The sequence below is a fragment of the Chiloscyllium plagiosum genome, unplaced genomic scaffold (genome assembly GCF_037043375.1).
Source record: "Chiloscyllium plagiosum isolate Xiang-an unplaced genomic scaffold, Cpla_swu_hap1 HiC_scaffold_14, whole genome shotgun sequence".
NCBI classification, from domain to species: Eukaryota; Metazoa; Chordata; class Chondrichthyes; order Orectolobiformes; family Hemiscylliidae; genus Chiloscyllium; species Chiloscyllium plagiosum.
The window spans coordinates 15,869,553-15,881,920 of record NW_028270152.1 but is presented as its reverse complement, the minus strand read 5'-3'; the positions used below and the strand labels follow the sequence as shown (position 1 = coordinate 15,881,920).

General features: G+C 44.1%; 1 long non-coding RNA gene across 1 annotated transcript in view; it reads left to right on the top strand.

The window, feature by feature from the left end:
- The window catches only part of LOC148147923 (uncharacterized), a 39,937-nt gene extending 30,770 nt beyond the window's left edge, over positions 1-9,167 (top strand). The window contains exons 2-3 of the long non-coding RNA XR_015759262.1: positions 1,107-1,228; positions 9,061-9,167. This is a non-coding gene — a long non-coding RNA (uncharacterized LOC148147923). The remainder of the gene's footprint in view (positions 1-1,106; positions 1,229-9,060) is intronic.
- The last annotated feature ends 3,201 nt before the right edge of the window (positions 9,168-12,368 follow it).

Here is a 12,368-nt window from a genome sequence, read left to right as displayed (position 1 = left end):
ATGGCATGGCCAGAAAAGGCTCAGTAGAGATCTACAGAGAGCAATAGCATTCAAAATGGATATTTATGGAAGGGTGTGATTTGGATCAGTAATGGATAGCCCATGCGTTGATGAAATGGTTATAGTGGTATGATCGGAGGTGTCATCTGCATGGCAATGGGGTTTATAGAGTGGGGGCGCGGGTGACTGCAAAACCCAGCCAACAGCAATGAGAAAACTGTGCTGTCATCAAAGTACACAAGAAGCCCTGATTGTAAAGGCAAAGTCACCATCGTCCTACTGTACCATGGGGCTTTTCTCTCATTAGAGATAGAGAGAGACAGACAGGTGATGTTTTAATCTGAGTGTCATCACTATGCATCAGGTGAGGGGAGAGGTTAAGAAGGAGAGTCCTTCGTGGCAGTCTTAGCTGATGCAGGAATTGAACCCACGCTGTTGGTGTCACAATTCATTGCAACTGGTTATCCGGCTAACTGACCCCACCCCACCCGCCAACATTGACTCCCCCAACCACGATTGTTAATCAGCACCATAATCACAATCCTCCTCTTAGTTGCTGGAGCAGAGGGGCTACGCAAGGCCAGAGACGTGAACAGGACATATGTTGGTCTCCCAAGCATGGCTATCTTGACATCGAAAGAGGAGGAGATCCTGGAGTTGTTCCCCCAATGAATCGAGCCAAGCCATAGGTTGGGGCAAGATCGTGGGGTAGTACGATTCCAAGGGCCCATTGCTAACATTCCAGCAAATACCATGGAAAGGGCCGGAGGAAAGGAGATTGCATGATGCTCTCAGGACCATATGGCATTGAGGTTTATGATCTGTTACGATTAGATGAAGCAGCCTCCTGCATCCAAGTGACCTACCCCTGCTTCCATTGCCAACTGAGTCCCTTCATTCCTAAAGAAGCATTGAAGGCTGGTGACCTTGAAGGCTTGCAGGATGTGGGGAGGATGTAATACCTCCATGTTGAATGGTGTAACAGTCAAACGTTGGCTCACATCTCCCAATGGTTCCAGAGTTTGCAGTGAAGAAGGACTTCTTAGTCAACTCACTTCACATAATGGAAATGCCCCTAACTGTCCTTCATTTTGTTTCTCCCACAGGTGTAATATCTGGTACCTTCAGGGAAACATCCAAAGGGACCATTCGTTCAGCCTGATCAGAAAGTTGATGCCTCAGAGAATGCTCCATCATGACCCAAAGACACAGCAGCCATGCAGATTATGTACACATTTCTTTATATTCATACTTTATATTTAGAGTGAAGGGATGAACCTTTGGAACTGAGATGAAGAACAATTGTTCTAGTCAGAGGTTGGGAATCAGTGATACTCATTGCTGCAGGTGACTGTCACAGCCAGGAGAAAGTGAGGAACTGCAGATGCTGGAGAGTCAGAGTCAAAAAGTGTGGCGCTGGAGCAGAAGAGTCCTTGTTTCGGGCATATTACACATCCATGATAAAGGGCTTATGCCCGAAATGTTGACTCCCCTGCCCCTCAGGTGCTGCCCAACCTGCTATGCTTTTCCAGCGCCATACTTTTCAACACAGATACAGACCCATCAGTCCAACTCGTCCATGCTGACCAGATATCCCAAATTAATCTAGTCCCATTTGTCAGCACTTGACCCATATCTCTCTAAACCCTTCCAATTCATATACCTGTCCAGATGCCTTTTAACTGTTGGAATTGTACCAGCCTACACCACATCCTCTGGCAGCTCATTCCATACATGCATCACCCTCTGCATTAAAAAGTTGCCCCTCTAGTTCTGGACTTCCCCACCCCAGGAAAGAGACCTTATCTATTTACCCTATCCATGCCCCTCATGATTTTATAAACCTCTATAAGGTCACCCCTCAGCCTCTGACTCTCTAGGGAAAAACAGCCCCAGCCTGTTCATCCTCTCCCTGTAGTTCAAACCCTCCAACCCAGGACACTGATGGCCTCAGGCAACTGGAGGACAGCTGCCAAAATCACCCCAGACATAGTCCTTCGCCTGTGTCCAACAACACTAGCAGCCAGTGGGGGGTAGCAGCTAACCCCATGTTCATCATACTTCACAGCAGACTGGCATCTTTCCAATGTGTGACATTCTGCTGTTGTTTCGAGTTACTGCGAACGTAAATGGGTTTTCTGCTCATTTGATCTTCCAGCTGCATTCGTGCCCCAACCCTGCACAAAGTGGTGGATTTGGAGTGGATCTGTTTGACTGATCTGATGGAGGTTTGTGATCACGTCGGTCCCTGTACAGTTTAGTGATTCACATTTCCCTCACCCGCCCCTGCTGTTCCTATGACTGAGCTAAGAGGAAAAGGTGCTAAGCTGAAAGCACTCTGTTACCAGACCCCTCTAAGGATCAGGAGAACGTGAGGACTGCAGATGCTGAAGATCTGTTGGCAGGTGCTGAAGGAGGAGATGTGGCTGTAGTAGTGGGTCTGCTTTCTGATGAAGGGCTTATGCCCGAAATATCGATTCTCCTGCTCCTCAGATGCTGCCTGACCTGCTGTGCTTTTCCAGCGCCACACTTTCCCCTCTAAGGATCAGAACATTGATATCTCACATGTATCTAGGTTTGCATAGACTTCTTTTGAAGGCTCACCCTTCTATTCATCCAACCTGTCATCAGAGGACAGGGCTATCCCCATCAGTTCCTTCCATTGCCATAGATACTCCTCTCTGAGGGTCATTTTGTGCAATGCCAAGTGAATGACTAACGGAGAGGGCATTCTGACTGGCACATGCTAGAGAGTGCTGTCTGATTGATCCACACCTCTGAATGGCATCTTTAGCAAGTCATTTGCCATCATTTTAATGGATATCCTATATCGTCAAGCATTGAGCCAGTCAATGATTCCAGGCTGCTAAACATCCCTGGGGACATCTATGCCATGGTGTAGGTAGCATGCACATGATTGTATTACACTTTGGTGAAGAATAATCAAAGCACTGCTGCCTCACAGCACCAGGGACCCGGGTTCGAGTCCAGCCTCGGGCGACTGTCTGTGTGGAGTTTGCACATTCTCCCTGTGTCTGCGTGGGTTTCCTCCGGGTGCTCCGGTTTCCTCCCACCGTCCGAAGATGTGCAGGTTAGGGTGAGTTGGCTGTGCTAAATTGCCCATGGTGTTCAGGGATGTGTAGGTTAAATGCATTATTCAGGGGAAGTGTAGGGGAATGGGTCTGGGTGGGATACTCTTCGGAAGGTCGGTGTGGACTTGTTGGGCCAAAGGCCCTGTTTCCACACTGTAGGAATTCTGCTTCTAATTCAAAATAGTCATATTGGACTCAAAACACTAACTTTGTTTCTCTGTCCACAGATGCCACCAGACCTGCTGAGTTTTTCTTGCTCTATCTGGTTTTGTTTTATGTCCCCAGCATCCTCAGGGTTTGACTTGTATTTTATGCATCACTCTTTGTTTGTTATTGCTTACAATCTGAACACTGATTGGTTACCATCCTTCTCTGTTCATAAATAAATGCCCTGCTGTTCACCTGCAATATTTATGGCCACATGGGAGCAATCAGTTACCCCCTTTATCCATGGTATCCAGACACAGCTTCAAAGCCTCAGGTCCTTTCCATTTGACTGGTGTCACCAGATATAAAACAAATCTGTTACTGACGGAGCCACCTAAGCATGGCCTGAGAGAAGATCTTTGTCAGTGATTGGGTTGCAGACTGGATGAAGCCACTAAGGTCTCCACATACAGCCTGGAATGAGCAGAGGCAAAGAGACTCAATGTCACTGTGATCCTTCACGGTCACAAGGTCCTGGGCGCTGTGTGGCCACACACCCAATTCGAGATTTATATGCTGTCAGAAAGAATGGCACAGAGGCCTATGACTGTCTCACTTGAAAGGTTGTGTTTTCTGGGGCATTGTCGCTCTGTCACCTGCACCGAGGGCACTCTGATCTTGTACACTCAGGTGGCAATGCCCCTTACCCTTCCTGCTGCTACCATCTCCCTTCCACTTTCTCCACCCTCATGGCAGCCCTGGTCCTGGCCAGCTAGCCTCATCCTCCTCTCTTCCTCATCTAGGGGAGGTGCGTTCAACAATATGGACAGTCCTATATCAGACGCCATCCTACAGCACAAGTAGAGTCATAGAGTCATAGAGATGTACAGCATGGTAACAGACCCTTTGGTCCAACCCGTCCATGCCGACCAGATATCCCAACCCAATCTAGTCCCACCAGCCAGCACCCGGCCCATATCCCTCCAAACCCTTCCTATTTATATACCCATCCAAATGCCTTTTAAATGTTGCAATTGTACCAGCCTCCACCACATCCTCTGGCAGCTCATTCCATACACATACCACCCTCTGCGTGAAAAAGTTGCCCCTTAGGTTTCTTTTATATCTTTCCCCTCTCACCCTAAACCTATGCCCTCTAGTTCTGGACTCCTCGACCCCAAGGAAAAGACTTTGTCTATTTATCCTATCCATGCCCCTCATAATTTTGTAAACCTCTATAAGGTCACCCCTCCGCCTCCGACGTTCCAGGGAAAACAGCCCCAGCCTGTTCAGCGTCTCCCTGTAGCTCAAATCCTCCAACGCTGGCAACATCCTTGTAAATCTTTTCTGCACCCTTTCAAGTTTCACAACATCTTTCCAGTTTTACTATCCTATCTATCTGCGACTCCACTTTCAAGGAGCTACAAACCTGCACTCCAAGGTCTCTTTGTTCAGCAACACTCCCTAGGACCTTACCATTAAGTGTATAAGTCCTGCTAAGATTTGCTTTCCCAAAATGCAGCACCTCGCATTTATCTGAATTAAACTCCATCTGCCACTTCTCAGCCCATTGGCTCACCTGGTCCAGATCCTGTTGTAATCTGAGGTAACCCTCTTTGCTGTCCACTACACCTCCAATTTTGCTGTCATCTGCAAACTTACTAACTGTACCTCTTATGCTCACATCCAAATCATTTATGTAAATGACAAAAAGTAGAGGGCCCAGCACCGATTCTTGTGGCACTCCACTGGTCACAGGCTTCCAGTCTGAAAAACAACCCTCCACCACCACCCTCTGTCTTTTACCTTTGAGCCAGTGCTCAATGTTTCTTTCTTGTCCTTTTCCAGGACGTTTACCAGAATGACACTGTGAATGAGGGATTTTAGATTCGAGGAATTGGGCTTATTTATCTTGGAGCAGAGAGGATTAAGCAGTGTCCAGGAAGGCTCAAGGCAAAGTGACACGTTACATTATGGAAGCATTCCAAGCCAATGTATTTATAGAATGCTAGGAGGATACCACACCCCTTGCTGGGGAAAGTGAAGACACAGTTTGAAAGCATGTTACACAATGGAGTAGCATCATCAGTTACAGAGCCAACAGGGTAGTGCTTGGGGTTGATGAGAATTCCCAAACCCATTAGAGAAATCAGGTATGTGTACACCTCGCACCATTGAACAATGCAGTCCATAGAGAACTCCAGCCAACCTCATCAACGTTTGACATTCTGTCAGAATGATTGAGCAGCAGGTGTTTCACAAACTTAGACACAAACAGTGAATCTGGCAAAAAACGACAATGAACTGCAAATGCTGAATATCAGAAATTGCTGGAAAAACTAAGCATGCCTGAAGAAGGGTCACTGAACTCAAAATGTTAATTCTGCTTTCTCTCCAAAGATGCTGCCAAACCTGCTGCATTTTTCCAGCAATTTACGATTTTATTTTGGCAAATACCCCTAGACTATGACTGAGGATTGTTAACTACCATCATCAGACCCAACCTTTGTTTGGGAATTTTGTCAGCACCAGAAAAACAACAGCGTGCAACGTCTCAAATCGTTCAAGGCAAGTGATGTACAATCTGTAGCATTCTGGTAAATAATATGGCTAAAATAGGGCATGGTATAAAAGTCTGGAAAGTTTGAAAGCATTACAAAGTGCAGTCCTTACACTCAATGAGAAGTGTCAATTCGTGAAGATGGGAATTATGCTTTTGGGCCACATTATACACAAAGAAGGATGAGAAAAGCAAGAAAATAACAAAATCAAATAATACTGTTGATGCTCGAAATCTGAAATAAAAACAGGAAATTATGGTATAAACCGTAAATAAAATGAAAAAGTGCTGGAGAAAATCTACATGTTTGCAGGAGAGAGAAGCAGAGCTGAAATGGGAGATGGCATGGGGCAGGGTGACACTAGGCACACAGACACACAAGATGGCCGCTGAGCCATCAGTTGGCCACTTGACACATAAGATGGCCTCCAGGCTACAAATGGAGAGAGACAGCAGAGCAAATACAGACACTGCCTGGGGCCACCAGAATGCCAACACAATGCATTCACAACCCAGTTGATTAGTTTAAGGCGTGTGGGGGAGAGAATACACATGAGTAATGTATACTGCTCGCCGAAGTGTTTGGGTCCAGCCAACATCTTTGATAGAAATGTTAACAACCTGATACAGACTCAATACAAAGTGCTCATAGCCAGGGCTGCAGTAATCGTCCTTCTCAGGAAGAGTGATTAGCGCCCACTACTAGAGCAACGGACTTCCTCGCAGACATTGAAACTGACAATGTCTGCACTGAAACTAACAACAAACCGCATTGAAATTAACAAAGACTGCGCTGGAACTGACAATGACTGCACCAAAACTATCAACGATACTGCAAAGATTACCAGAAACAAACCATGTTACAAAGCCAATAATCTCATCACTGACCTATTGTATCACAAGAGGTATAAACATATCTTGACATGTGCTCCGGGTGGAGAGAAGAATTGCAGCTGACCACTGTGCTGTTGGTGTCTTTCTCTCCCCGGAGCTCCGGGATTTCCTTGTACAATAAACTCTGTTGTGGAACCCCCAACCCTTACTCCAAAACTGGTGATTTTCCCCACAGCAGAGCTAACAATTCAAGTCCAAAATGAGTCTTCAGATGATATACTAATTTCATACTTCATGTATAGCTGAGTTCATAGGATTTTAAATACTGCTTTCTTAGCCTGAATTGAGAATGATCTTTTGAACAGTCTGCCTGATCTGGAATAGTCCCAAAACTGGACTTAGATTCTAATCTACTTCAGAGTCGGCAGACAGGGGAGGGGTATAGTCTCTAATGAGCTGAAAACCTGAAGATTTGGGTCATTACTTGGTACCACTCCATCAATAATCTTTTCACCATTACTTACATCATAATTTCATTTTGCCTTGTTTCCCCAAATGATTTGAATATATATCCATTTCACATTTCATGCATTTTCTGGGTCATTAGGACTCTAAGTACTCTTTTCCACTGGTCTCTCTAGAAATTCCACAATTGAACTTGAATGAGATCCACGTTTCCAATTGACTGTGAGTATTCTGGCTGTTTCAATCTTTCCAGTTACTCCATCTCCACTGGCAAACCCCATTAAAGGGCAGGGCATGGGGCATTGTTATACTATTTGAGTGATCTCCTGAACATGTTCCCGAGAGATGGATGAATGCCTTGGGCTAATGTAAAACAACAGAGAAGAATGTAGATAGAATTGCATCATAACTTACTTTAATACTTCCCCTGTTGCATCATTTTGTAAAGAGATGTATGGACTCCAAATATTAACTCCCTTTCTCTCAGTACAGATGCTTCCTGATCTGCTGAGTTTTTCCAGCACTTTCTGAGCTTATTTCAGATCTCTAATGTTTGCAATAGTTTACTTTTTATTTGAGGCTGTATACAGGTAAAATCACCACAGTATTACCCAATCAGAGGGCTGCTCTCTCATTTAGAATAGAGACATCTGATGATTCAGGTTGATGAATTTCCTTTAAAACAGCCAGATGTTGCTAATGGCCTCAATACTCCATAGTAATAGGCTTTCTGTCCCATTCAAATAGTTGACTGCTCCGACACCGCTTCATATTTCAGATCGCGTCTTCTGACCCCAGTTTCTTCAGAAATCCAAAGCATACAGTCCCATTGAGAATTTCACTACGGTACTCTAGTGTCAGGGGTCAGACTGGACATAGCTAGTCTTTTGCAGCACTAGCTGCTAAACAAGCGACATTTAATTGTTCAGTGTGAATGGGTGTATGATGATGGGTGAGCAGGGTGGATAAATGGATGGGGTGCTGGTGAATGACATGATCGGATGGCAGGTGGGGAGGTAGCTAAGGGAGTTGGCTGGATGAGTTGTGGGAGCTGATTAAATGGGTCAGTAGGTCACATGGGAGCTTTGTTAGGTTGGGGCTAGTCGGGATGGATTGGGGTGACATGTGGTGAGGGCATTTGGGTCAAAAGAGAGTTAGGTTATGAGGGGTTCATGGGAGGGCATTAGCCAGATATATTTGGCTGGGCAGTCAAGTGATTGACAAGTGGGAATGGTATAAGGCCAGCTTGTCAAGGAATCCGGCTCTGATAAGGGGCTATATAGGGTCACAATAAAGGCTGAGTTCATGACATTGAAAAAAATGTTCATCAACATCCTGTCTCAATCAAGTAATAAAATAGTTCAAGGACATATGCATCCTTTAATACAATGCAGGTTGTAGAAAAACAGGAACCTGTTTTGCAGTTTTCGGAAAAAACAAGAATTTGCTTTTGGACTCCACCTCAGGTGCTGATAAACCTTTGTGGCGCCAAAAAACTAAAATTTGCCAATAGACATTAGGGGTGCTGCTATGTCATTCAGCCAAACCTCTTCTTGGAAATTGCATCCTACTTTTAAGAGGTAATTGTTCAGTAAGGATATGTATGTTGTGCAAAGGCTTTCGGGTTGTGGAGCAACATTATGATGATGTCGCTGAGCTGCTCATCACTGGGCATAAATAGCCCAGTGTGGGTGGAGCTAAGAAGAGGGAGAAACACATGGAGAGATGGGCAGAAGCCTGAAATCTAGTCATATGTGTGCAGGGAAGGTGGTGAAGTAGACTGACTAGTGTTAGATGGTACAGCTTGGGGATTTGTCTTTCAGTCACATCACAGTAAGATTGGAACCTAATGTATTTCTGTCTACCATGTGTTATAGCATCTCATCTTAATATGTCATAAGCAATGTTATAAAGAAACCCAGGCCTGTAGATACTTCTTAACCTTGCCTTCTCCTTGACCAGTCTCATGGGCCCAAACTCACTGATTCGGGCAAAATGACATGCAACAAAACATGCCTCTCCCAGCATACTGAAGACTATTTCTTAAACATGGAGGACTCTTTGACAGGTATGTGTGCACATTAAGTTTGATACTGGAATCAGTCTTTAAATGGTATAGAGAAAGCAAATATTCATTAAAAACTGAAATTAATAAGATTCATGGTGTCCTGGAGTCCTATAGCCCAGAGATAGGCCCTTTGGCCCAAACTGGTCCATGTCAACCAAAAGTTCATCAACACTAACTCCATTTCCCTGCACTTGACCAATATTCTTCTAAACCTTTCCTATCCGTGTATTAGTCCATGCATTAAATGTTGTTAATGTACCTGCCTCAACCACTTCTGCTGGCAGCTCATTCCATATGCGTACCACCCTCTGTGTAAAAAAAGGTTGCCCCTCAGGTTCCTTTATAGTCTTTCCTCTCTAAACTGATGTCCTCTAGTCCTCGATTCCCCAACCCTGGGAAAAAGGCTGAGTGCATTCACCCTATCCATGCCTCTCATGATCTTACACACCTCTATCAAGTACCCCCCCTTAGTCTCCTACACTCTAAAGAAAAAAGTCCTAGCTTGTCAAACCTCTCTCGATAACTCAGACCATTGAGTCCAGGCATTATCCTTATAAATTTCTTCTGCACTCTTTCCAGTTTAATAGCATCCTTCCTATAACAGGGCGAAGGGCTTTTGCCCGAAATGTCGATTTCGCTGCTCCTTGGATGCTGCCTGAACTGCTGTGCTCTTCCAGCACCACTAATCCAGGATCAAAACTGAACACAATACTCCAAGTGCAGCCTCACCAACTTCCTGTATAACTGAAACATAACATCCCAAATTCTATACTCAGTGCCCTAACTTATGAAGGCCAGTGTGCCAAAAGCCTTTTCACTGCCCTGTCTACCTCTGACTCGATTTTCAGAGAATTCTGAACCTGAACTCCAAGATCCCTCTGTTCCACTACATTCCTTAAGGCCCTACCATTCACCATGAAACTCCTACCTTGATTTGACTTTCCAAAATGCAAGACCTCTCACTTATCTATATTAAATTTCAATCTAATCTATTAAACTCTTATCTAATTGACACCAGTGCCTCTCATGATAGAGATATGCTACAATTTCCAAAGCTCTTTCCTAAATTGAGATGAAGTTATCTTGTTAGATTATGTAGCTTTCTACTCACTGATTTAAGGTAAATGCTGCTTTAAATATTGCTGATCATCTTAAATAACTCCCTGGAGTTAACTGATTACAACTCAGAATCTCTATTGAAAATACAATTATGCTTTCCCTCCCTCGAACTATCAACATTGTGACTGAATTAAATATGAATTGTGTGTTCCCACCTGGTTCCTTTCATCCGGAGAGAACTTGATCATTTCTTTAGACCTACTAAAGTGGATATAAGGTCTGTCTTTCTTAGCTGTAAGTGTGAATGATCACCCACACTGTATGCCTGATCCAGCACAGTCCCAAAAATGGGCTAGGATTATAATCAACGTCCGAGTCAGGGGAGACTTGGTGGGGAGGGAGCTGGTGGAAGGTGTGTGGGGTAAAGGGGGGGGATTTGAGTGTATTATGAGTCACTGAGGGATCAATGTGAATAATTGAGGGCTGGGTTGCAAAGTCACCCAGGAGTGATATGAAGATTACTCTGACATGTCTTGAGGAACTATCCAAATCAGTACACCAAGATTGCTTTAGAAATTATTCCAATCTGATTTTATATTACCAGCTGACTTTCTCTCACACTTTGAGTTTTACGTCCTTATTAAACTCTCTGTCAATCCTTATTATTTTGGATGAGGATCTCTTTGAGTAACTCCCCAGGTCTGAATTATTCAAAGTGTCTGATTCTGGCTCTGAGTAGGACACTTTTGTGCAGGATGCTTGGGATTAGGGGACTGCTCCATCTCAAACAATTCCTATTTGGGTCAGTTATTTGGAACTTCAGTGGGTTATTGACAGTCCCCGATGACCAGTAGATTTCGGTCATTACTTGCTTCATGTCCAAACATGTTTACTCTCAGCCCGTCACACATCTTTTTCCCCATTACTTACATCATAATTTTACTTTGTTAAAAATCACACATCACCAGATTATAGTCCAACAGGTTTAATTGGAAGCACTAGCTTTCGGAGCGACGCTCCTTCATCAGGTGGCTTCAGGACAATCACCTGATGAAGGAGCGTCTCTCCGAAAGCTAGTGCTTCCAATTAAACCTGTTGGACTATAACCTGGTGTTGTGTGATTTTTAACTTTGCACACCCCAGTCCAACACCGGCATCGTCAAATCATAGTTTTACTTTGTCTTGGTTCCTAAAATGAATTTGTTTCATTTGATTCTGTATGCGTTTCATATTGCATGCATTTTCTGGGAAGCACTCCTTTCCACCACTCTCTCTAGAAATCGCACAATGAGATCCATGTTTCCAGTTGACTGAGAACATTTTGCCTGTTTCAATCTTTCCAGCTGCTCCACCTCCACTGGCAAACCCCATTAAAGACCAGGGGATGGGGCATAGTTGTACTGTTTGAGTGACCTCCTGAACATGTTCCCCAAAGATGGTTAAATACCTTAGGTTAATGTGAGAGAACAGGGAAGAATGTCTTTTTCCTTGGCTCAACTTCTAGAGAGACTTGTGCCATAAACAATTTAATATTCCCACATTCTGCCAGTTTCCAACCGCACTCCTGAGATGAGATGAGAAAGTTTTGCATCATGTAGCAGATCTTTCTTTCACTCTTACTTGTACTTTCTTGTCAGGCAAGTGAAAAGGATCTGAAACAAATCCAGGTAGATGGAATTAAGATACTGATCAGTTCAAATCTCAGTGAACCTCAATTATATTTAACTTATTACCTGAATAAATTGTCATTGGGTAAGTAAGATTACAGAAAGGAATGCATAGCCCAAAGACTGCTATGGGAGAATTGTGCTTCAGTTAGACCATGTGGCCATAGGATATAAGTGTTCAGGCGTAAGCTATTCAGCCCCCTGAGTCTGTTCCACTCTTTAATAAAAATTTGGCTGATCCAGCATTCCCGGGCACAGCTTTCCAGTCCATTCCCTGTAATCCTTGATTCACTAACTGATCAAGAATCTATCTCAGCCTTAAATATACACAAGTGCTCTGACCTCACAGCTCTGTATGGCAAAGAATTACAATGACTCACATCCCTCAGAGAAGAAATTCATCCTTGTCTCAGTCTCAAACTGGCACCCCTTTATTCTCAGTCGAGAGTGTGATGTTGGAAAAGCACAGTTGGTCA